This window comes from Equus asinus, chromosome X (genome assembly GCF_041296235.1).
Source record: "Equus asinus isolate D_3611 breed Donkey chromosome X, EquAss-T2T_v2, whole genome shotgun sequence".
Lineage (NCBI taxonomy): Eukaryota > Metazoa > Chordata > Mammalia > Perissodactyla > Equidae > Equus > Equus asinus.
Genome location: NC_091820.1, coordinates 35,271,760 through 35,298,070, shown reverse-complemented (window position 1 = coordinate 35,298,070; position 26,311 = coordinate 35,271,760). Strand labels below are relative to the sequence as shown.

Genomic DNA, 26,311 nt, shown 5'->3' with positions numbered 1-26,311 from the left:
TCTAAAATATCCAGTTTTCTACAAAAACTTCCAAGACACTCTAAGAAAGATGAAAGTATGGCCTATTCTCGGTAAATAAAGCAGACTTTTGAAGGGGCCTAGATGGTAAACTTAGCCGACAAAGACTTCAAAGCAATTATTTTAAATATGTTCAAAGAACTAGATGAAAGCATGCATAAACAATTAAAAGGAGACATTGTGATGACAGTGTCTCCTCAAATAGAGGATATCAATAAAGAAAAAGTATTAAAAAGAACCAAGTGAATATTCTAGAGGTGAAAAGTAAAATAAATTAAAATGAAAAACTTACTAGAGAGGATCAACAGTAGAATTGAGCTGGCAGAAGAAAGAAAAGCAAACTTGAAGACAGATTAATAGAGATTATGTTATCTGAAGAGCAGAGAAACAAAAGAATAAAGAAAACTGAACAGAGCCTCAGAGAAATGAGTGACACCATTAAGTGAACCAACATACATGCAACTGAAGTACCAGAAGGAGAGGAGAGAGAGAAAGGGATAGAAAATAATGTTCCAAAAAATAATAGCTGAAAACTTCCAAGATTTTATGAAAATCATTAATCTATACATCCAAGAAGTTCAGTGAACTCTGTATGATAAACACAAAGAGAACTACACCAGGTATATCATGGTCAAAATGATGAAAGCCAAAGACAAAGAGAGCATCTTGAATGTTGTAAGAAAAAAACACCTCATCACATGCAAGGGAACCACAAATGTTAGATTCTCATCAGAAATAGTGGGGACCAGAAGGCATTGGGACAACATAATTCAATGTGCTGAAATATGAAGCACTCAAATGTTAATCTTTTTTTTTTTTTTTTTAAGGATTGGCACCTGGGCTAACAACTGTTGCCAATCTTTTTTTTTTCTGCTTTTTCTCCCCAAACCCCCCTGTACACAGTTGCATATCTTAGTTGCTGGTCCTTCTGGTTGTGGGATGTGGGACGCTGCCTCAATGTGGCCTGACGAGTGGTGCCATGTCCGTGCCCAGGATCCGAACCCTGGGCCGCTGCAGCGGAGCACGCAAACTTAACAACTCGGCCACGGAGCCGGCCCCTCAAATGTTAATCTTATATCCAGTAAAACTATATTTCAAGAATGAAGGTGAAAGAAAGACATTCAAAATAAAAGAAAAATTAGAGAATGTGTTGCTAACAGACTTGCTTTACTAAAAGAAATACTAAAGGAAGTTCTACAGGATGAAAGCAAGTGACAACAGACAGTAATTCAAATCCATATTAAAAAAAAATAACACCAGTAAAGGTAATTATGTAGGTAATTTAAAAAGACAGAATAATTGCATATTTCTTCTCCTTTTTTCTCTTAACTTATTTAAAAAGTAATTACATCAAACAATATGTATATAATTATATTCTTGAGCCTGTTAACATATAGAAATGTAATATATTTGACAATATCAGGAAAAAGAAGGTGTATGGGAACGAAGATGTATTGGAGTAAGGAAATGACACCAGATGGTAAATCTACAAGAAGAGAACCAAAAATAATTAGGTTAATACAGCAAAAGTTACAAATATTTACTTGCTCTCCTTTCTTCTCTCAGCTTCATTAAAAGAAATAAGATTATATAAGGTAATGTCAACGAAAATAATCCATAACCAATCTATAAATGAAAATTTGGGTGAGTTTATTCTGAGCTTAAATCTTAGGATTATAACCCGGGAGAGTCTTTCCACAAAGGAACAGAGCACTCCAAAGAAGTGAGGGTATACAGGGTGGTTATATACCCTCAAAGAGTATGTTTCACATATGATTGAAATGTCCCTTTTACAATAGTCACAAGGCTGCTCTGTCAGCACAGCAATTGATGGAAACGGCAGATAGGTCTGCTGTCTCAGTGAACGCCGCCGGGTGGCAGGTGTGTTGCCTCGGGCTGGGGGCGTCACAGATGAGCGCTGCAATCGATTCCCAGCCTAAAGAAAGATGCTTAATCTTTAAGGAGATGCCAACGTTGGGAGGGGGAGAGAAGTTGCACCTTTATCTCAAGGGCCTTTGCTCTTGCCATAGGGAATCTCTAAAGCAGATATACAATGCATGCTCAACGGCCTTGGTCAGGCCCTTTTGGAAAGACAAGGTCAGGCCGAATTAGGTTTATACCAAATGGCTTCCTCATATATTCCAATATATCCTATTACTTGCCATTTTTATTTGTCAGTAATAATTACAACAAAATATTGGGTTTGTGCAGACGTGACATGTATAGCAAAAATACCACAAAAAAGAGAGGAGGGAATGGAGCTATATAAGAATACAGTTTTGATATTTCACTGGAATAAAGTTAGTATATATCTAAAATAGATACTATTACAATGTATATTATAGACCCTAGAGAAAATAACTCAAAAATATAATGTGAAAATTACTAAAGGAAGTAAAACGTTACACTAGAAAGTGTCCACTTAAAGAAGACAATAAAGAAGGAATAGAGTCACAGATAACACATGAGACATATAAAAAGCAAAATGGCAGATGCAAAGCTACCCTATCAATAACATTAAATTTGAGTGGATTAAAAATCCCATTAAAAGGCAGACAGTGTCAGATTAGATAAGAAAACAAAATCCAACTATATGCTGTCTACAGGAGACACACTTTAGATTCAAAGATACAAATGGGTTGAAAGTAAAAGGATAGAAAAAGCTATACATACAAACAACAACCATAAGGTTGCTGGAGTGGCTGTACTAATACCAGACAAAATAAACATTAAGACAATAAAATGTTTTAAGATATCATCATGGTGGCATGAGAGGATCCTTTTGTCTCGCCTCTTCAACCTACAGCAAGTAAAACATCTATAACCCAACAAAGGCTAAATTGCACAACAAACTATGACACTGGAAAGATCCACACATTGGTACATATAGAGGTGGGTGAAGTGGAGCACACAGAGGAGGCTAAATGCAGAACAGCAGAGGCAGTGCCCAAGACCCTGGTCCCCCTGCTGTGGTGGCTCTGCCAGCCATCCCCAGCCCCAGAGAACTCAGTGGGCAACAGCAGAGGCATGTATGTGACTCCAGCCAGCCAGCTGAAACAGTGCCACAGAGCAGAGCAGCAATGGAGGCAGAGCCCCATGGTCCCGAGCCACCCAGCTGCAGCTAAGAGCCTGGTAGCAGTGGCAGAGGTGCCCACATGACTCTGACATCCCAACTGCAGCAATGCCTGCAGCCGTGAGGTAGCAAGCAACAGCTGAGCTGGTGCCCCACATACCTGGATCCCTCCACACCCTCCCCCTCCCCCCACCACAGCAGTGGAGCTTCCAACTCAGGTGGTCCCAGATACAGCAGAAACATCAGCCATCTCTGTGCCCCTGGCAGCAAAGCTAGCAACCACAGTGACACTGGCAACAGCAACACATCAGTGACCCCCAGAAATACAAGCAGCAATGACAAGAGTACTGGTGACACCCTGAATAGAGGTGGTGCAAGGTGGAATGTGCAGAGCTTCAAATATAGCCAGAGTCAGCGCAGGTAAGAGAAACCAAAAACTAGCACTATAGCACCACCTACTGAAAAACAAAAGTAAGGCCTTCCAGCCAGTTCAAAAGTTTGAATCAAAACAAACAAAGCTATACCTAAATAAAAAGCATGTTTGCTACAACAAATGTGCTGGCAGACGAATAGCTCAGCAAGCACCACAAAAAGCCCTGGCACCATAACATTAGAAAAAGAAAACAAGTGTCCAGAAACCAAACACAAAGTCATGGAAGATTGTGATCTAACTGATAAGGAATTCAAAATAGCTGTCATGAAGAAACCCAAGGAACTACAAGAAAACTCAGAAAGGCAGGTTGGTGAGCTCAGGAATAAAATAAATAAACAGAGGAATACTTTACCAAAGAAGTTGAAACTCTAAAAAAGAACCAAACAAATTATGGAACTGAAGAACTCCATAAATCAGATGAAGAATGCATTAGAAAGCATAGGAAATAGAGCAGATCATATGGAAGAGAAAATTAGCTAGCTCAAAGATAGAAACCTGGAAATGATGCTGGTAGAAGAAGAGGGAGAAATAAGACTTACTTAAAAATAAATGCAGAAATTCTACTAGAATTATCCAACTCCATGACAAAGGGCTGCATAAGGGTAATGGGTATCCCAGAAGGAGAAGAGAGACAGAAAAGGAGCAGAGAGCTTATTTAAAGAAATAATAGCTGAGAACATCCCAAACTTGGGGAAGGAACTGGATATACAACTCATGAAGCTAATACAACACCCAATCATCTCAACACAAAAAAGACCTTATCCAAGACACATGATAATAAAACTGTCAAAAATCAATGACAAAGAAAGAATATTAAAAGCCAGGGGAAAAAGAAAATAACCTAAAAATGAATCCCCATTAGGCTATCAGCAGATTTCTCAACAGAAACCCAGGAGAAGGTGGAAAGATATATTGAAAATATTGAAAGACAAAAATTGTAAACCAATAATAATCTATCCAGCAAAGTTGTCTTCAGATATGAAGGAGAAATAAAGCCTTTCTCAGACAAACAAAAGCTGAGGGATTTCACCACCACTAGACTTGTCGTACAAGAAATGTTGATGGGGGCCGGCCCCATGGCCGAGTGGTTAAGTTCGCGCACTCCGCTTCAGTGGCCCAGGGTTTCGCCAGTTTGGATCCTGGGCGCGGACATGGCACTGCTCATCAGGCCATGCTGAGGCAGCATCCCACATGCCACAACTAGAAGGACCCACAACTAAAAAATATACAACTATGCACCAGGTATGCTTTGGGGAGAAAAAGGAAAAATAAAAAATTTTTTAAAAAATTTAAAGAAACGTTGAATGGAGCTCTCCCAAAAACAAAAGTCCAGGACCACATGACTTCACGGTGAATTCTACCAAACGTTCAACGAAGATATAACATCTATCCTTCTCAAACTTTTTCAAAAAGTTGAAGAGGCAGCAATGCTTCCTAACTCATTTTAGAAAGCCAACATTACCTTGATACCAAAACCAGACAAGGACAACACACAAAAAAAAATTACAGGCCAGTATCGCTGATAAACATAGATGTTAAAATCCTCAACAAAATATTAGAAATTGAATACACCAATACATTGAAAGGATCATACACCAAGATCGAGTGAGATTTATTCCAGGGATGCAGGGATGATTCAACATCCGCAAATCAATCAATGTGATACTCCACAGTAACAAAATGAAGAATAAAAATCACATGATCACCATTTATTGAAGAGATTTTCTTTCCTCCATTCTATGTTCTTGGCTCCTTTGTCAAAAATTAGCTGTCCATAGATGTGTGAGTTTATTTTTGGGTCCTCAATTCTGATCCATTGATCTGTGTGTTCATTTTTCTGCCAGTATCATGTTGTTTTGATGACTACAGCTTTGTAGTGTATTTTGAAATCAGGGAGTGTGATACCTCCAGCTTTGTACTTTTACTCAGGATACTTTTGGTAATTGGGGTCTTTTGTTGTCCCATATGAATTTTAGGATTCTTTGTTCTATTTCTGTGAAGAATGTCATTGGGTTTCTGATAGAGATTGCGGTTAATTTGTAGATTGCTTTAGGTGTTATGGACATTTTAACTGTTTATTCTTCCAATCCACGTGCATGGAATGCCTTTCTGTCTCGTTATGTTGTCATTAATTTCTTTCATGAAAGTCTTGTAGTTTTCATTGTATAGGTCTTTCACTTCCTTGGTTAAATTTATTCCAAGATTTTCTTTTTTTATTGCAGTAACATTGGATTATAACATTATATAGCTTTCAGATGTACATCGAAATATATTTCGAATTCTGTGTAGATTACCTCATGTTCACCACCCAAAAACTAATTATAGTCCATCACCTCACATGTGAGCCTAATCACCCCTTTTGCCCTCCCTACTCCCCCCTTACCCTATGATAAGAAACAATCCAATCTCCATTGCTATGTGTTTGTTTGTCGTTGTTTTTATCTTCTACTTATGAGTGAGACCATATGGTATTTGACTTTCTCCCTCTGACTTATTTTGCTTTGCATAATACCCTCAAGGTCCATCCATGATGTGAAAAATGGCCGGATTTCATCATTTCTTATGGTTGAGTAGTATTCCATTGTGTATATATACCACATCTTCTTTATCCATTCGTCCCGTGATGGGCACCTAGGTTGCTTCCAGGTCTTGGCTATTGTGAATAATGCTGCAATGAACATAGGGGTGCATGTATCTTTATGCACTTGTGTTTTCAAGTTCTTTGGATAAATACTCAGCAGTGGGATAGCTGGAACATGTGGTAGATCTATTCTTAATTTTCTGAGGATACTCCATACTGCTTTCCATAGTGGCTGCACCAGTTTGTACTCCCACCAGCAGTGTATGAGGGTTCCCTTCTCTCCTCATCCTCTCCAACACTTCTTGTTTCCTGTCTTGTTATTATAGCCATTGTGACTGGAGTGAGGTGATACCTCATTGTAGTTTTGATTTGCATTTCCCTGATAGCTAATAATGTTGAGCATCTTTTCATATGCCTGTTGTCCATCAGTATATCTTCTTTGGAGAAACCTCTGTTCAGATCTTTTGCACATTTTTAAATTGGGTTGTTGGCTTTTTGGTTGTTGAGATGTATGAGTTCTTTGTATATTTTGGATATTAACCCCTTATCGGATATATGGTTTGCAAATATCTTCTCCCAATTGTTAGGCTGTCTTTTTGTTTTGTTGATGGTTTCCTTTGCTGTGCAGAAGCTTTTTAGTTTGATATAGTCCCATTTGTTCATTTTTTCTTTTGTTTCCCTTGCCCAGTCAGACATAGTACTTGAAAATATGCTGCTCAGATCGATGTCAAGGAGCGTAGTGCCTACGTTTTCTTCTAGAAGTTTCATGGTTTTGGGTCTTACATTCAAGTCTTTAATCCATTTTGAGTTGATTTTTGTGCATGGCGTAATGTAATGGTCTACTTTCATTCTTTTGCATGTGACTGTCCAGTTTTCCCAGCACCATTTATTGAAGAGACTCTCCTTTCTCCATCGTATGCTCTTGGCTCCCTTGTTGAATATTAGCTGTCCGTAAATATGTGGGTTTATTTCTGGGCTCTCAATTATGTCTCATTGATCTGTGTGTCTGTTTTTGTCCCAGTACCATGCTGTTATGCTTACTATGGCTTTGTAGTATATTTTGAAATCAGGGAGTGTGATACCCCCAGCTTTGTTCTTTTTTCTCAGGAATCCTTTGGCTATTCGAGGTCTTTTGTTGTTCCATATAAATTTTGGGATTCTTTGTTCTATTTCTGTGAAAAATGTTGGAACTTTAATAGGGATTGTGTTGAATCTGTAAGATTGCTTTAGGAAGTATGGACATTTTAACAATGTTAATTCTTCTAATCCAAGAGCACGGAATATCTTTCTGTTTCTTTGTGTCTTCTTCAATTTCTTTCAACAAAATTTTATAGTTTTCCATGTACAGGTCTTTCACCTCTTTGGTTAAGTTTATTCCTAGGTATTTTATTCTTTTTGTTGCAATTGTAAATGGGATTGCATTCTTAATTTTTCTTTCTGCTACTTCATTGTTAGTGTATAGAAAGGCAACTGATTTTTGTATGTTGATTTTGTATCCTGCAACTTGACTGTATTCATTTATTGTTTCTAAAAGTTTTTTAGTGGATTCTTTAGGGTTTTCTATGTATAAAATCATGTCGTCTGCAGTGAGTGACAGTTTCACGTCTTCTTTTTCAATACGGATCCCTTTTATTTCTTTTTCTTGCCTGATTGCTCTGGCTAGGACTTCCAATACTATGTTAAATAAGAGTGGTAACAGTGGGCATCCTTGTCTGGTTCCTGTTCTTAGAGGGATAGCTTTCAATTTTTCTCTGTTAAGGATGATATTTGCTGTGGGTTTGTCATATATGGCCTTTATTATGTTGAGGCATTTTCCTTCTATACCCATTTTATTTAGAGTTTTTGTCATAAATGGATGCTATATCTTGTCAAGTGCTTTCTCTGCGTCTATTGAGATGATCATGTGATTTTTATTCTTCAGTTTGTTAATGTGGTGTATCACGTTGATAGATTTGCAGATGTTGAACCATCCCTGCATCCCTGGAATGAAACCCACTTGATCATGATGTATGATCTTTTTAATGTATTGTTGTATTCGATTTGCTAGTATTTTGTTGAAGATTTTTGCATCAATGTTCGTCAGTGATATTGGCCTGTAATTTTCTTTATTTGTGTTGTCCTTATCTGGTTTTGGTATCAGGATAATGTTGGCTTCATAGAATGACTTAGGAAGCCTCCCCTCCTCTTCAACTTTTTGAAAAAGTTTGAGAAGGATAGGTATTAAGTCTTCTTTGAATGTTTGGTAGAATTCACCAGGGGAGCCATCTCATCCTGGGCTTTATTTTTGGGGAGGTTTTTGATTGCTGTTTTGATCTCCTTACTGGTGATTGGTCAATTAAAATTCTCTACTTCTTCTTGATCCAGTTTTGGAAGGTTGTATGTTTCTAAGAATTTATCCGTTTCTTCTGAATTATTCAATTTATTGGTTTATAGCTTTTCATAGTATTCTCTCATTATCTTTTATATTTCTGAGGTGTCCGTTGTAATTTCTCCTCTTTCAATTCTGATTTTATTTATTTGAGCCTTCTCTCTCTTTTTCTTGGAGAGTCTAGCTAAGGGTTTATCAATTTTGTTTATCTTTTCAAAGAACCAGGTCCTGGTTTCAGTAATTTTTTCTATTGTTTGTTTCGTCTCTATTTTGTTTATTTCTCCTCTGATTCTTATTCTTTCTTTCCTTCTGCTGATTTTGGGATTTGTTTGTTCTTCTTTTCCCAGTATCCTTAGATTCACTGTTAGCTTGTTTATTTGGAATTTTTTTTGTTTGTTAAGGTAGGCCTGAATTGCTATGAACTTCCCTCTTAGAACCGCTTTTGCTGTATCCCATAGATTTTGGCATGTTGTATTTTCATCTTCATTTGTCTCCAAGAATTTTTTGATTTCGCCTTTGATTTCTTCATTGACCCAATCGTTGTTCAATAACCTTTTCTTTAATCTCCACAGTTTTGTGGCTTTTCTGGTTTTCTTCCTGTAGTTGATATCTATTTTCATACCTTTGTGGTCAGAAAAGATGCATGGTATTATTATGATCTTCGTAAATTTATTGAGACTTCTTTTGTGGTCTAATATGTGATCAATCCTGGAGAATGTTCCAGGTGTGCTTGAAAACAATGTATATTCTGTGGTTTTGGGATGGAATGTTCTATGTATCCACTAAGTCTATCTGGTCAAATGTCTCTTAAGGCCAGTGTTTCCTTATTGATATTATGTTTGGATGATCTATCCATTGGTGTAAGTGGAGTGTTAAAGTCCCCTACTATTATTGTGTTACTGTCTATTTCCCCTTTTATGTTTGTTAATAATTGCTTTATATATTTAGGTGCTCCTATGTTGGGTGCATAGATATTTACAAGTGCTATATCTTCTTGTTGAATTGTTCCCTTTACCATTATGTAGTGCCCTTCTTTGTCTCTTTTCACAGTTTTTGTTTTAAAGTCTATTTTGTCTGATATAAGCATTGCTACCCCCGCTTTCTTTTCTTTGTCGTGCATGGAATATCTTTTTCCATCCTTTCACTTTCAGTTTGTGAGTGTCTTTAGGTCTGAAGTGTGTCTCTTATATGCAGCATATATATGGGTCGTGTTTTTTTATCCAATTGGCCACCCTATGCCTTTTGATTGGAGCATTTAGTCTATTGACATTTAAAGTACCTATTGATAAATATGTATTTATTGCCAATTTGTTACTTTTTTTCTGGGTGTTTTAGTAGTTCTCTGTTCCTTTCTTTTTCTCTTGCTCTCTTCCCTGTGGTTTGATGGCTTTCTTTAGTAATATGTTTGATTTCCTTTGTCTTACTTATTTGCTTACTTATTATAGGTTTCTGATTTGTGATTACCATGAGGAGCCTATATAATATTCTATGTATATATCAGTCTATATCGAGTTGATAGACTCTTTAGCTTAATCTCTTTCTGAAAGCTCTACTTTTTCACTTTCCTCCTCCCACATTTTATGTTTTTGAAATCATATCTAATCTCTTGTTTTGTGTGTGTCTATTGATTACCCTCTTATCATTGAAATAAGTAATTTTAGTACTTTTGTCTTTTAACCTTCATCTTATCTTCACAGGTGGTTGATCTGCTACCTTTACTATATTTTTACCTTTACCTGCGATTTTATTGCCTGGTTTTTGGGGGGAGGGTTATTTTTTTGATAATTTTTTTATCCCTCTGTGTGGTCATCGCTTTCCCCCTTAAATAGGTCCCTTCAGCATTTCTTGTAGAACTGGTTTCTTGGTGATAAACCTTAATTTTTGCTTGTCTGGGAAGCTCTTTATCTCTCCTTCCATTCTGAATGACAACCCTGCTGTATAGAGTATTCTTGGCTCTAGGTTTTTTCCTTTTAGCACTTTAAATACGTCATGCCATTCTCTCCTCACCTGTAGGGTTTTGGCTGAGAAGTCTGCTGGTAGCCTTATTGGATTTCCTTTGTATCTCACTTGTTGCCTTTCTCTTGCTGCTTTTAGGATTCTCTCTTTAGCTTTAATTTTGGACATTTTAATTATAATATGTCTTGGTGTGGTCCTCTTTGGGCTTGTTTGGAGCTCTCTGCTTCCTGTTGTTGAATGTTTATTTCCTTCCTTAGATTAGGAAAATTTTCATCTATTATTTCTTCAAATAAATTTTCTGCCCCTTTGTCTCTCTCTTCTTCTGGGACACCTATAATATGAATGTTAGCATGCTTGATACTGTCCCAGAGTTCACTTAGACTGTTGTCATTCTGTCTAATTCTTTTTTCTTTTTTCTATTCCACTTGGGTGATTTCCTCTAGTCTTTAATCTAGCTCGCTGATCCATTCTTCTGTATGCTTTACTCTGCTATTGAGTCCCTTTAGTGAATTTTTCATTTCCAGTATTGTATTCTTCACTTCTGATTGGTTCTTTTTTATATTTTCCAGTTCTTTGTTGATGAGCTCACTGTGTTCACCCAGTCTTCTCCTAATATCTGTGAGCATTCTTATAAGATTTTGTTTGAACTCTTTGTTAGGTAGGTCACTTATTTCTGTTTCATTTAATCCTTTTTCTGGGGTTTTGTCCTATTCCCTTGCTTGGAATGTATACCTTTGTCTCCTCATTATGCCTCTTTCTCTGTGCTTATTTCTGTATATTATGTGAGTTGGCTATGTCTCCTGATCTTTGAGAAGTGGTCTTATGTAAGAGATGCCTTTTGAGGCCCAGCAGTGTGCTTCCCCCTCGTCACCAGTTGAAAAGATCCAGGAGTGACCCCTTTGTGGGCTAATTGTGTCCTTCTGTTGTGGCAGAGTTGCTCTTAATGCAGGTACCCAGTTAATCTAGTTTTTACTTCCCTAGCCAGCTGTTTGTAAATCCAGTTTGGGGAGCCTCAGCACCATTGGTTACAAGGTCTAACAGCATACACCTGTTGCAGTTTTCCTGTTAATTCAGTAGGTACCACTGTAGCTGGTTGCTAGCCTCAGGGGCTTCCAGTTGCTATAGGTCTCAGGCCTACAAGGCTGTTGTCAGTTCTCTTAGGAGTGCTGCTGAGTGGACCTGGCCCTAGGCACAGGAGTACTCAATTGTTTCAGGCTTTGGAAGGTGGGGCTTTTTATGGCTACTTGTGAAGCACAGGTCTGCTGCTGATAAGCCTCGCCCCCCACTGGACCACACACACCATCAACATAGTCCTGGTCTGTGCACACTTCCCAACCCCCTGGACCATACCCTGACCCCCTACTGCAGAGGCCTCCACCTCTCCACCAATGCCCCCCTCAGTTCACCTAGTCATCACACAGGCCCTGCCCCACAGAGGCAGACACACTTGGCTGCCTGTAGAGGATCAAGGCACCCAGTCAACACAAGCTGACAAGTAGCCTGAGGGCTTACTGTTGGGTGTGGTGGGTCCCTGGGAAGGCTGCCTACCCTGGCTGAACTGGATTAAATCTGTGCTCTAGTGGGTGTGGCAGCCCCCTGGTAAACCTGGCTTGAAGTCTACTTTGTCTGATATAAGTATGGTAACTCTTGCTTTCTTTTGTTCACTGTTAGCTTAGAGTATCGTCTTTCATCCCTTCACTCTGAGTTTGTGTTTGTCTTTTGGGGGCTGAGGTGTGTTTCCTGGAGGCTGCATAACGTTGAGTCTTGTTTTTCAATCCATCCTACCTTTCTGTGTCTTTTGATTGGAGAATTCAACCCACTTACATTTAGAGAGATTATTCAAGTGTGGGGGCCTACTGTGGCCATTTTACTGCTCGTTTTCCAGTTCTCCTGCATAAAAAACTAACAACCAGGTCAAAAAATGGGCCAAGGATGTGAACATTTTTCCAAAGAAGATATATGGATGGCGAACAGGCACATGAAAAGATGTTCAACATCACTAATTATTAGGGAAATGAAAATAAAAAACATAATGAGATATCACCTTACACCTGTTCAGAATGGCTCTAATTACCAAGACAAAAATTAGCAAACGTTGGAGAGGATGTGGAGAAAAGGGAACCCTCATACACTGCTGGTGAGAATGCAAACAGGTGCAGCGCTCTGAAAAACAGTAGGGAGATTTCTCAAAACATTAAAAATGGAAATACCATACAATGGAGCTATCCCACTACTGGGCATTTATCCAAAGAACCTTAAATCAACAATTCAAAGAGACTTACACACTCCTATGTTCATTGCAGTATTATTCACAATAGCCAAGACATGGAAGCAACCCAAGCGCCTATCAACTGATAAATGGATAAAGATGTGGTATATACATACAAAGGAGTACTACTCAGCCATAAAAAAGACAAAATTGTCCCATTTGCAAAAACATGGATGGACCTTGAGGGTATTAAGCTAGGCGAAATAAGCCAGACTGAGAAAGACAAACACCCTATGATTTCACTTATATGTGGAAGATAAACACACACATAGATAAAGAGAACAGATTATTGTTTACCAGAAGAGAAATGGGTTAGGGGGTGGGCAAAAGGGGTAAAGGGACACATATAATGTTGACGGATAAAAATTAGACTATTGCTGATGAGCACGATGCAAGTCTACACAGAAACTGATAAATAATAACATACACCTGAAATAATACAATGTTAAAAATATTTTTTAAAAGTCTATTTTGTTTGATATTAGTATAGCCATTACAATTCTCATATGGTTATTGTTTGCATGGCATATCTTTTCTATTCTTTTCCTTTCAGCAAATTTGTGTCTTTGAATCTAAAGTACATCACTTGTAGATAATTCATGCTTTTATCCAGTCTGACAATCTCTGTCTTTTGAGTGGAGTGTTCAATCCATTTACATTTGACGTAGCTATTGATATGTTTAGATTTATAGGCTTCATGCCTTTTTTGCCTTTTTGTTTGTTCCACTTTTACTGCCTTCTATTGTGCTAAACAGATATTCTCCAGTGTAGCATTTTAGTTCTTTTATTGGCTTTTTATTATAGTTTTAGTTCTTTTCATAGTGGTTGCTCTGTGGAGTACAATATACATCTTAACTTACACACTACTTCAAATTGATACTAAATATTTCCAGTAGTATACAGAAACTTTGTTCCAATAATAGTTCTCCTTTCCTTCCCTCATTGTGCTATTATTGTCATGTATATTACACCTTTAGGTAGACTCACCAAGAAAAAAAGAGAGGAGGCTCAAATAAATAAAATCAGAAATGAAAGAGGAGAAATTACAATGGAAACGTCAGAAATATAAAAGTTTATAAGAGAATGCTACAAAATGGTATACACCAACAAATTGGATAACCTAGAAGAAATGGATAAATTCTTAGAAACATACAAGCTTCCAAAACTAAATCAAGAAGAAATAGAGAATTTGAATAGACCAATTACCAGTAAGGAGATCAAAATAGCAATCAAAAACCTCCTCCAAAATAAAAGCCCAGGACCAGATGGCTTCCCCGGTGAATTCTAACAAGCATTCAAAGAAGACTTAATATCTATCCTTCTCAAACTCTTCCAAAAAATTGAAGAGAAAGGGAAGCTTCCTAACTCATTCTACAAAGCCAACATTACCCTGATACCAAAATTAGACAAGGACACAAAAAAAGAAAATTACAGGCCAATATCACTGATGAAGATCAGTGTGAAAATCCTCAACAAAATACTGGCAAATTGAGTACAATAATACATTAAAAAGATCATATACCATAATCAAGTGGGTTTCATTCCAGGGATGCAGGGATGGTTCAACATCTGCAAATCAATCAATGTGATACGCCTCATTAACAAAATGAAGAATAAAAATCACATGATCATCTCAATAGATGCAGAGAAAGCATTTGACATGATACAGTATCCATTTATGATAAAAACTGAATAAAATGGGTATAGAAGGAAAGTACCTCAACATAATAAAGGCCACATATGACAAACCCACAGCTAATGTCATTCTCAATGGAGAAAAACTGAAAGCTATCCCTCTAAGAACAGGAACCAGACAAGGATGCGCACTGTCACCACTCTTATTTAACACAGTATTGGAAGTCTTAGCCAGAGCAATCAGGCAAGAAAAAGAAAGAAAAGGGATCCACATTGGAAAAGAAGAAGTGAAACTGTCACTATTTGAAGATAACTTGATTTTATATATGCAAAACCCTAAAGAATCCACCAAAAAACTTTTAGAAATAATAAATGAATACAGTCAAGTTGCAGGATACAAAATCAACAAACAGAGAAACATGGCAGAGTGAGCAGTTTTCTTTGTCTCTCCCCCTTCGAACTACAACTAAATGGACATACACTGATTAATGGAGGATACTCACACAGCACCTCAGGAGGTCTGAGAGACCCACACTGATATACATTGGAAGGTGGATGGACTACCCCCAGGGAGAAGGTGGAGATTGGTGAGAACTCTCCAGCTCCCAGACAGCCCAGTACCCGTGAGTGACTCTCTCCCAGCTGAAGCACTCATAGCACCGCTGCGGCCCTGAGAGTGGGCAGGCGCCATGGCGCAACTGTGGAAACAGGTGACTACAGCCCTGAGAGCCCCGTGATTACTCCTTGGACCAGTGGGAAAACCCACAGTCCCATTGCAGCCCCAGGGAGTGACTCAGTCTCAGACTTGGTAGGGAGGCCCTGCCCACCAAGCACAAAGGCTGGTGCAACCTAGGAGCACATGTGGCATGTCTGGGGGAGCAAACTACTGGCTGCCCTAAACAGTCATAGCACTGCTGTATACCCAAGGGGGCAAGTGAGGTCCAGCAGGACCAGACGGCAGCAGAGCTGTGAGTCTGGGTGAACAATCTCCCAGCTGCCTCAAAAGCCCATGACACTGCTACAGTCCCTAATGGGGGAGCATGTCTAGGTGGGTCTGTGGGAGCAGGTGGCAGCAACCCACAGCCCCTGTGTGATTATTCCCATAGTTGATGGGAGACACCACAGAGCCACTCTGATCCCAAGGATTGGCCCAGGCTGGGTCACAGAACAGCTGATTGGTATTCTGGTGGGTGAAGATTACACAGCACTTGGCCCTTCCCCCCAGTGGCAGCATGCGGGAGCAGTAACCAAACTCTATCTCTATGCGGAGGCACAAAACCATGCCATCAAGCAGTATGAAAAAATATATTAAATCTTTAGAACAGAAGGAAAATGACAAGCACCCAGAACACAATCCTGAAGACACAAAAATCTAAAACCTAAATAAGAAAGAATTCAAAATAGCTACCATTAACAAACTCAATGAGTTAAAAGAATACAGATAGACAACAAATGAGTTCAGGAGCTACATCACAAAAGAGCTTGAAATTATAAGGAAGAGCCAATCAGAAATGTTGGAAACGAAAAACACAATGGATGAGATTAAGAAAAATTGGGACTGCCTGAACAGTAGGGCTGATAATATGGAGGACACAATTAGCAGTCTGGAGGATAGGAATATAGAAAAGCTTCAGATAGAGGAGAGAGAACTAAGACTAAAAAGAAATGAAGAAGCTCTCCAAGAAATATCCAACTCAATTAGGAAATGCAACATAAGGATTGTAGGTATTCCAGAGGGAGTAGAGAAGGAGAATGGAGCAGAAAGCTTGTTCAAAGAAATAATAGCTGAGAACTTCCCAAGCATGGGGAGAAAGCTGGAAATCCATGTGATGGAAGCCAATAGAGCTCCAAACTTTATCAGTGTAAAAAGACCAACTCGAAGGTATAAACTAAGTAAAGCTGGCAAATGTCAATGGCAAAGAAAAAAATATTAAAGGTGGCAAGGCAGAAGAAAATAACCTACAAAGGAACCTCTATCAGGCTGTTATCAGATTTCTCAGCAGAAACATTACAGTCTGGGAGAGAGTGGAATGATATATTCAAAATTCTGAAAGACAAAATACTTTCAGCCAAGAATACTCTATCCAGTGAAAATATCCTTCAAATATGATGGAGAAATAAAAACTTTCCTAGATAAACAAAAGTTAAGGGAGTTCATCACCACAAGAACCTCATACAAGAAATCCTAAGGATGCCTTCACAGCTGGGAAAAAAAAGGAAAGGGGTTACAAAACCCTGAGCAAGGAGATAAATAAATAGACAAAATCAGAAAATTGCAGATCTCCATCAGAACAGGTTAGAAAATGATTAATTATAACATTCAAGATAAATGGAAGGAAAACACCAGGAATAAATATTAAATCTTGTCACTTTAACCACAAACTCACAACACAAGAAGAAAAAAGATGTGACAATAACAACTTAGAAGGGGAAGAGGGAAGGGATGGAATCAGCTGAGTCTAAGGAAAGAAGAGGCTATAAGAAAATGGACTATCTCATCTATGAGATGTTTTATACAAACCAAATGGTAATCACTAACAAATAACTAGAACAGAGACACAAATTATGAATAAGAGAAAACTAAGAAAACCAGCATAGAAAACTATCTAACTGAATTGGTAGTTGGAAATACAAGGGACAAGAAACAAAGGAAATGCAGGTTCAGGTTCTTTGGATAAATGCCCAGTAGTGGGATAGCTCCATTGTATGGTATTTCCATTTTTAATGTTTTGAGAAATCTCCCTACTGTTTTTCAGAGCGCTGCACCTGGTTGCATTCTCACCAGCAGTGTATGAGGGTTCCCTTTTCTCCACATCCTCTCCAACGTTTGCTAATTTTTGTCTTGGTAATTAGAGCCATTCTGAACAGGTGTAAGGTGATATCTCATTATGTTTTTTATTTTCATTTCCCTAATAATTAGTGATGTTGAACATCTTTTCATGTGCCTGTTCGCCATCCATATATCTTCTTTGGAAAAATGTCTGTTCACATCCTTGGCCCATTTTTTGATCTGGTTGTTAGTTTTTTTGTTCCTGAGTTGTATGAGTTCTTTATGTATTTTGGAAATCAACCCCTTTTCAGATATATGATTTGCAAATGTTTTCTCCCAGTTTGTGAGTTGTCTTTTTGTTTTGTTGATGGTTTCCTTTGCCTTGCAGAAGGTTTTTAGTCTGATGTAATCCCATTTGTTAACCCTTCTTTTCTTTCCCATGCCTGAGTAGACATGGTTTTTGAAAAGATGCTGCTAAGACTGATGCCAAAGAGCATACTGCCTATATTTTCCTCAAGGAGTTTTATGGTTTCAGGTCTTACATTCAATTCCTTAATCCATTTCTAGTTAATTTTTGTATATGATGTAAGATAATGGTCTACTTTCATTCTTTTGCATGTGGCTGTGCAGTTTTCCCAGCACCGCTTATTGAAGAGACTTTCCTTTCTCCATTGTATGTTCTTGGCTCTTTTGTCAAGATTAGCTGTCCATAGAGGTATGGTTTTATTTCTGGGCTTTCTATTCTGTTCCCTTGATCTGTGTGTCTGTTTTTCTGCCAGTACCATGCTGTTTTGATACTATAGCTTTGTAGTGTATTTTGAGGTCAGGGATTGTGATGCCTACAGCTTTGTTCTTTTTTTCTCAGGATTGCTTTAGCTATTCAGGGTCTTTGGTTGTTCCATATAAATTTTAGGATTCTTTGATCTATTTGCATGAGGAATGTCATTGGGATTCTGATTGGGTTTGCACTGAATCTATAGATTGCTTTAGGTAATATGAACATTTTAACTATGTTGATTCTTCCAATCCATGTGCATGGACTATCTTTCCATTTCTTTATGTCATCTTCAATTTCTTTCAATAATGTCTTATAGTTTTCAGTGTATAGGCCTTTCACCTCCTTGGTTAAATTTATTTATAGATATATTATGCTTTTTGTTGCAATTGTAAATGCCATTGTATTCTTGTGTTCTCTTTCTGCTAAGTTCATTATTAGTGTATAAAAATGCAACTGATTTTTGTAAGTTGATTTTGTACCCTGCATCTTTGCTGTAGTTGTTGATTATCTATAATAGTTTTCCACTGGATTCTTTAGGGTTCTCAATATATAGGATCATATTGTCTGCAAACAGTGAGAGTTTCACTTCTCCCTTTCCAATTTGGATCCCTTTTATTCCTTTTTCTTGTCTAACTGTTCTGGCTACAACCTCCAGTACTATGTTGAATAGAATTGGTGAGATCAGGCGCCCTTGTGTTCTTCCTGTTCTCAGAGGGATGTCTTTCGGTTTTTCACTGTTAAGTATGATGTTGGCTGTGATTTGGTCATATTTGGCCTTTATTATGTTGAGGTACTTTCCTTCTATACCCATTTTCTTGAGAGTTTTTATCATAAATGTGTGTTGGATCTTGTCAAATGCTTTCTCTGCATCTATTGAGATGATCATGTGGGGATTTTTTTTGGTGAGAAAGATTGACCCTGGTCTAACATCTGTTGCCAATCTTATTTTCTTCTTCTCCCCACAGTCCTCTGGTACATAGTTGTACATTCTAGTTGTAGGTCCTTCTAGCTCTTCTATGTGAGACGCTGCCTCAGCATAGCTTGATGAGTGGTGCTAGGTCTGTGCCCAGGATCCGAACCAGTGAAACCTTGGGCTGCCTAAGTGGAGTGTGTGAACTTAACCACTCGGCCATGGGGCCAGCCCCTCCCAGCTTTTTTTTTTGTAGTTCATAGCATTGTCTTCAGAAAAGATGCTTGATATGATTTCAGTCTTCTTAAATTTATTGAGGTTTGCCTTGTTTCCCTACATATGGTCTATCTTTGAGAATGGTCCATGTGGACTTGAGAAAAATGTGCATTCTGCTATTTTGGGATCGAATGTTCTCTATGTCCCTTTTAAGTCCATCTGGTCTGGGTTTTCATTTAAGTCCACCATTTCCCTGTTGACTTTCTGCTGGATGATCTATCTGATGTAAGTCGGGTGTTGAAGTCCCCTAATATTATTGTGTTGCTGTTAATTTCTCCCTTTAGATCTGTTAATATTTGCCTTATAGACTTTGGTGGTCCTGTGTTAGGTACATATATATTCATAAGTGTTATGTTCTCTTGGTGGAATGTCCCTTTTATCATTATATACTGCCCCTCTTTGTCTCTCACTGCCTTTTTTATCTTGGAGTCTGTTTTGTCTGATATAAGTGTGGCAACATCTGCTTTCTTTTGCTTACCCTTTGCTTGGAGTACTGTCTTCTATTCCTTCACTCTGAGCCTGTGTTTATCTTTAGAACTCACATGTGTTTCCTGGAGGCAGCATATTGTTGTGTCCTGTATTTTAATCCATTCAGCCACTCTGTACCTTTTGATTGGAGAATTCAATTCTTTTACATCTAGGGTGAATATTGATGTAAGATGGCTTAATACTGCCATCTTATCTCTTCTTTTCTGGTTGTTCTATGTTAGCCTTGTTTCTCTTCCTTTTTATTTCTGACTGCCATTTCAGTTTGGTGGTTTTCTGTGATGATTTTCTCAGTTTTCTATTTATTTATGATTTTTGTAGCTGCTCTTATTTTTTGTTTAGTGATTACCATGATGTTTGTATAAAAGATCTCGTAGATGAGATCTTCCTTACAATTGCATGTGAATCTACAGGAATATCAATGTTAAAAGTTTAGTTAAAACAAAAACTATGCTAAGGAAGGTCAGCCGTGGTTGCCTAGTGGTTAAGCTCAGCACACTCTGCTTAGGCTGCCAGGTTTGGTTCCTGGGCAGGGACCTACAGCACTTGTGTGTTAGTGGCTATGCCGTGGTGGCAGCTCACATACAAAATGAAGAAGATTGGCAGCGGATGTTAGCTCAGGGTGAATCTTCCTCAGCAAAAACAAAACAAACAAAAACTATGTTAAGAAGCCAGACACAAAAGACCACATATTACAGTATTCCATTTATATGAAATATTCAGAAAGGCAAATCTATAGAGATAGAAAGTAGATTAGTGGTTGCCTCAGAGTGGGATTGGGGAATGACTTCATGTGGGCATGAGAGATCTTTTGGGGACAATGCAAAAGTTCTAAAACTCAATTGTGGTGATAGTTGCACAACTCTGTAAATTTACTAAAAATCATTAAATTCTACATAAAATGGATGAATTTTATGGTATGTAAATTATACCTCAGTAAAGCTTTTGTTTAGGTAACTTTCTATATATGTAAAATTGTTGCAAAATAAAAAATTTATTTTACGGGGCTGGCCCCGTGGCCGAGTGGTTAAGTTCACGTGCTCCGCTGCAGGCGGCCCAGTGTTTCGTTGGTTCGAATCCTGGGCGCGGACATGGCACTGCTCATCAAACCACGCTGAGGCAGCGTCCCACATGCCACAACTAGAAGGACCCACAACGAAGAATATACAACTATGTACTGGGGGGCTTTGGGGAGAAAAAGGAAAAATAAAATCTTTAAAAAACAATTTATTTTACAAAATGAATAGTGTTAAAGAAAAAAGTGAAGACTTGAGCCCCCCCCCCCCAAAAAAGGGAAGATATATAAAGGAGATCAATAATTATGACTGCATCTGTATGCCAAAATACATAAAATTAAAAGACAAATGACAAACTGGGAAAATATTTGCAACAGTTAGGACAGTGTATCAATATTCTTGATATATAAAAGCTTTTAAAATACTGGCATCCCAAAACAAAAATGGATAAATGACACTCTCTTCAGATTTATTCGTTTGCAAGAAACAAGAGCCACTCGATTATCTTACTCTAAAGATATAACAGGTAGTCTCATAGTCATCCAAGGACAAGAAAAGTGGTACATGCAGGGGGAATAGTTGCTGGAAAGGCAGGAGCAGAGACTGCCCACTCTCTCAGGGGTGTGTGTAACTCTTCTGTTTGTCTGTTTCATCGGTCTCTGAATCTCTTAGCTCAAATTATGAAGACTCTGGCAAGCCATGGATTGATTTGACTTGGCTCAGCTGTCCACCCTGTGTCCAAATAGCTGTCACTATTATAAAGATAAGGCTTTAGATTATCTGAGAAGGAGCTATAGACAGAACAAGCAAATTACCTGATATGTCTATGATAGACATAGACCAGTCATAGAAGTAAATAAGTGTTTGGAAAAAATATGCAACTTCATCATTAGCAATCAAAGAGACAGAAATTTAAGAGGCAAGAGACTTTTTTTTTTGCCTATTAAATCATAAAAGATTAATGATAATCCATGCTGACACACTGCTGTAAGATAGGATAAACTGGTCTGGAAAACACTTTTGCAATATGTATTGAGGACCTTTAAAATGGACATAACCTTTGACATAATAATTCTACTTCTAAGAATCTATCCCAAGAGAATAAATAATCTTTGTAGTATTATTTATAATACAAGAAAAAGTATGAACAGTATAAGTTTCCAATATAACAGGAATGTTTAAGTAAATTGATACACTCACATGATGAATATGCAGTTATTAAAAATCATGTTTTGAAAAAGTAGTCAATGAATGAGAAGTTCTCATAGTATAATGTTGAGTGAAAAAAGCAGGATACAATATTCTATATATAGTATGAAAGAGAAAAATTGAGATTTGAGATGCTAGGAAGAAAGAAGTCAAAATTGTAACAATCTTAATGGTGGTTATATCTGAATGGGAAGAGTGAAAATTATTTCAGTTTTTATGTTTCATTTTCTTTATACTTTTTTTGCTTTTTTACATTTTCTGAATGAGAATAAACTTGAGTTTTGTAATCAGAATAAAATCATAGATGTTACTTAAAATTAAAAGAAATAGAATAAAAGGGGATACTCCCAAATATTAAAACATACTTAAAATTTAAGTCAGTATGGTAATGACATGAGAAATAAACGTGGAATAAATAGGGTAGAAACAGATCCTTGTATATATGAGAATTTAATATATGATATGGAGGCTTCGCCAAATAGTAAAGGGAGGATTATACCATAATTGGCTCAGTTATGAATGGTAACCAGGAGTGCTGCTGTGCCAGGCACTATGCTAAGTTTTTTTACACACATTTTCTCCTTTACTTATTACACCTTTTGAGATGAGGGTGGTATTCTCCCCATTTTAGAGATGAGTGACTAAAGCCTCTAGAGTTTAAGGCATTTGCTCAGAGTCACGTAGAAAAGAAATAGTGGAACCTAGATTGGAACCAAGTATGTGAGACTCCAAATCTGTATTCTTTGCTACCACATTCTATGTATATAAAGTTCTTGGCACAGTATCTAGAATACAAAAAGCATTTAATAAATGTTATTCCTATGAGTAACTTTTAGTTGCTGCATATATTATAATGTAATAAATAATCCTTGTATATAGTATGTATAATAATGTAAATACTACTAATAGTAATAAGATGTCATTTTGTCATTGAGATTGAGGAACTTCCTTGGGAAATTAGTAATGCTGTAGTTTTTCCAGAGAAAATACCTGTTGGAATCATATAATTCAAAAAATAGCACATGATGAGCATCATTATATATTGGCCATTTAATAATTAGTATTTCTTGCTGTCTCGTTTATGTCTCTTTCACTCCTCTGACTCTTTGAACCCTATACTTTCTGTCTCATGATTCATTCAAGGCTGATTGAATAGCAATGCTGGCCAAAAGATGGAAGTAGCATTTTCTTTTGAATATCCTGACATTGACTCATTTTTTTCAGCAAACATTTATTGAGCACCCATTATGCCATGCACCATACTAAGGTTAGAGAGACTTGAAAAATTGCAAATTAACATTAAAGTATAAACCAAACTAAACAAAAAACTCAAATCCCTAGAAAATTAAATGTTCCCTCCTCTGTGAGGCCTTCTCTGATTCTCCCAGGTAAAATTTAGTCACTCTCTCCTTAGAGCACCCAGAACAATCTGTTCAATTTGTAAAATCACATTCCTCCTATTGTATTAGTCTTTCTGTGAGCCTGCCTGTCTCCCACACTTGACTCCTTTAAGAGTTCCTTTACTTTACTTTTTCTTTCGTAATGGTCAAGATGTGACTGGTACAATTCTCCTTTGGAGGATTTTTGTTGAGATTTTTTGGGTTTTGGTTTTTCTGGCATGACCTGACTGATGCATTCAGTCAGTCCCTCAATAAATATTTACCAATACCTACTCTATGCCATGTACTATCCTAGACAGTTCATAAGAAATAAGAATAATAACAAGACAATTGACAAGTACAAACAAGGTCCTAAACTTCATAGGAACTCACATGGGCTCTTGAAAAGAATATGTTTTCTTTGTACAAAATCAGTCAAACATTGGAACCTTATTTATTGTATTAGTCAAATCTTCTGTGACTTTAAATGTATTTTAGGTATGTTTTACGTGTCATAGCTTGATGGTAGGATATTAAAGTCTGTAATTGCATGTTTATTTTCTTTTATTTTTGCTTCACATTTTGCCAACAAAATAAGATGAAAAATAAAAGACTGGGCAAAGGTAAATCAAGGAACTACAAATCAAAAGAAAGAAACAATATTAAAAGATAATGTATTCCTCAAGGCAAAAAAAAAAACATTAAGGAGGACAAATGAAAATATTTTATATTAGTAGAAGGTATAAGCTATGAATTATGCACTACATAGTATAGCATCAAAAAGTATTAAATAGATTATAAAGTATGAATAAATTTTCTAAGTGGAGAATGTGTGGGCAGGGAAGAGGGTAGAAATTGTTCTGGGCAAAGGTAAGTTTTGTGTGGCGCAGGAAGATCTCTCCTGGAAGCCCAGTTATTTAGAATTCAGTTCCTAAAGAAGCAACAGGGCTTGTTAGCTTGTCCTGCAATCCCAGAACCATCCTGGAGTTCAGAGAAAGAACAGTTTGAACTTGAAGAAAGAGAAATGGTGGTAGGGTTGCCGGCATTGTTGCGATCATTCCAAATGAGGAACAGCAGGTTAGAAACTCGAAGCCAGGCTGTCTGGCTGCAGAGCCCAGGCTCTTTCCAGGGTACCATACCACCCCATGGCAGTAGTAATTAGGCCAGAGGCCCCAGGAACCTATCCCATGTGCCACTCAGAAGACACCAGCCCTTGCTTTAAATGCCATATTTCTGAAGTCTCACACAGCTCCAATACTTATGAATGATCATTGTCTTGTGGGTCCTCAGGGAGCTAAGGACACAGACTTTGTACTGATGTATTTGTATTTTTTTAATTAATTAATTTTTTTTAAAGAAGATTAACCCTGAGCTAACATCTGCCACCAATCCTCCTCTTTTTTGCTGAGGAAAACTGGCCCTGAGCTAACATCTGTGCCCATCTTCCTCTACTTTATATGTGGGACGCCTGCCACAGCATGGCTTGACAGGCAGTGCATAGGTCCGCACCCGGGATCCAAACCTGGCGAACCCAGGGCCGCTGAAGCAGAACGTGCAAATTTAACTGCTGTGCCACTGGGCTGGCCCCTGTATTTGGATTTTTTTCCTCTCTTTCTCTCTTCTTCTTTCTGTATTCTTGGTGCCTAGAACAGTAGAGCATATTCAGCTCATGAAATTCAAATCAAATATTCATCAACAAGTACTTATTTAATTACTGGATTTCCTATCTTGGGGAATGGCCCCATCATCCAGACATTTGCCCAAGTGAGAATTCTAGGAATCTTAGACTTCCCTTTTATTTACCCCCTTCCCATAAAATCCATGACCAAATCCTATGGATTTATCTCCTTACTAGCTCTTGTCTTTGTCCTCTGGCCCTCTCCAAACCCTCAGCCTATGCCTTTGTTCAGACCTCTTCAGCCACAGATTGCTGCAGTTGCCTCCCAACTAGTATCCATGCCTCTTGTCTCTTACCCTCCGAGCTAGTCAGTATCAAACCAGTCAATATCACTCTCCTGCTGGCAATCCTTAAGTGTCTTCTTATATTTTCAGGATGAAGGTCCAAATTCCTTAATACTGTTTTTTGAGACCCTTCATGATCTGGCCTACTTTTCCCCCCCAATTTTATTGAGAAATAATTGACATACATCACCATACAAGTTTAAGGCATACAGCATGATGGTTTGATTTACATATATTTTGAAATGATTACCACAATAGGTTTAGTTAACATCCTTCATCTCATGTAGATACAATAAAAAGAAGAGAAAAAATATTCTCCTTGTGATGAGAACTCTTAGGATCCACTCTCTTAACAACTTTCCTAGATATCATACAGCAGTGTTAACTATAGTCATCGTGGTGTACATTACATCCCTAGTACTTACTTATCTTATAACTGGAAGTTTATACCTTTTGACCACTTTCCTTCAATTTCCCCTCCCCTCACCCTCCGCCTCTGGTAACCACAAATCTGATCTCTTTTTTATTTTTTATTTATTTTTGTTTTTTAAAGATTGGCACCTGAGCTAACAACTGTTGCCAATCTTTTTTTTTTCTTTTTCTGCTTTATCTTCCCAAATCCCCCCAGTACATAGTTGTATATCTTAGTTGCAGGTCCTTCTAGTTGTGGCATGTGGGACGCTGCCTCAATGTGGCCTGACGAGCGGTTCCATGTCCGCGCCCAGGATTCGAACCAGCAAAAGCCCGGGCCGCCACAGCAAAGCACGTGAACTTAACCACTTGGCCATGGGGCCAGCCACCTAATCTCTTTTTTAAATGAGTTTAGTGTGTTTTTAAAATTAGATTGCACATATAAATGAGATCATGCAATATTTGTCTTTCTCTGTCTGACTTATTTCACTTACCATAATGCCTTCAAGGCCCATCCATGTTGCAAATGGTAGGATTTCCTCGTTTATGGATGAATATTCCATTGTATATATACCACGTCTATATCCATTCATCCATTGATGGACACTTAGGTTGTTTCCATGTCTTGGCTATTGTGAATAATGCTGCTGTGAACATGGGGGTGCAGATGTCTCTTTGAGTTAGTGTTTTCATTTCCTTTGGATGTACTCCCAGAAGTAGATTGCTGGATCATATATAGTAGTTCTATTTCTAATTTTTTGAGGAACCTCCATGCTGTTTT

General features: G+C 37.8%; 1 protein-coding gene across 2 annotated transcripts in view; it reads left to right on the top strand.

The window, feature by feature from the left end:
• FAM120C (family with sequence similarity 120 member C) overlaps nucleotides 1-26,311 on the top strand; it is a 99,264-nt gene that overhangs the window by 58,599 nt on the left and 14,354 nt on the right. The window lies entirely within an intron of this gene.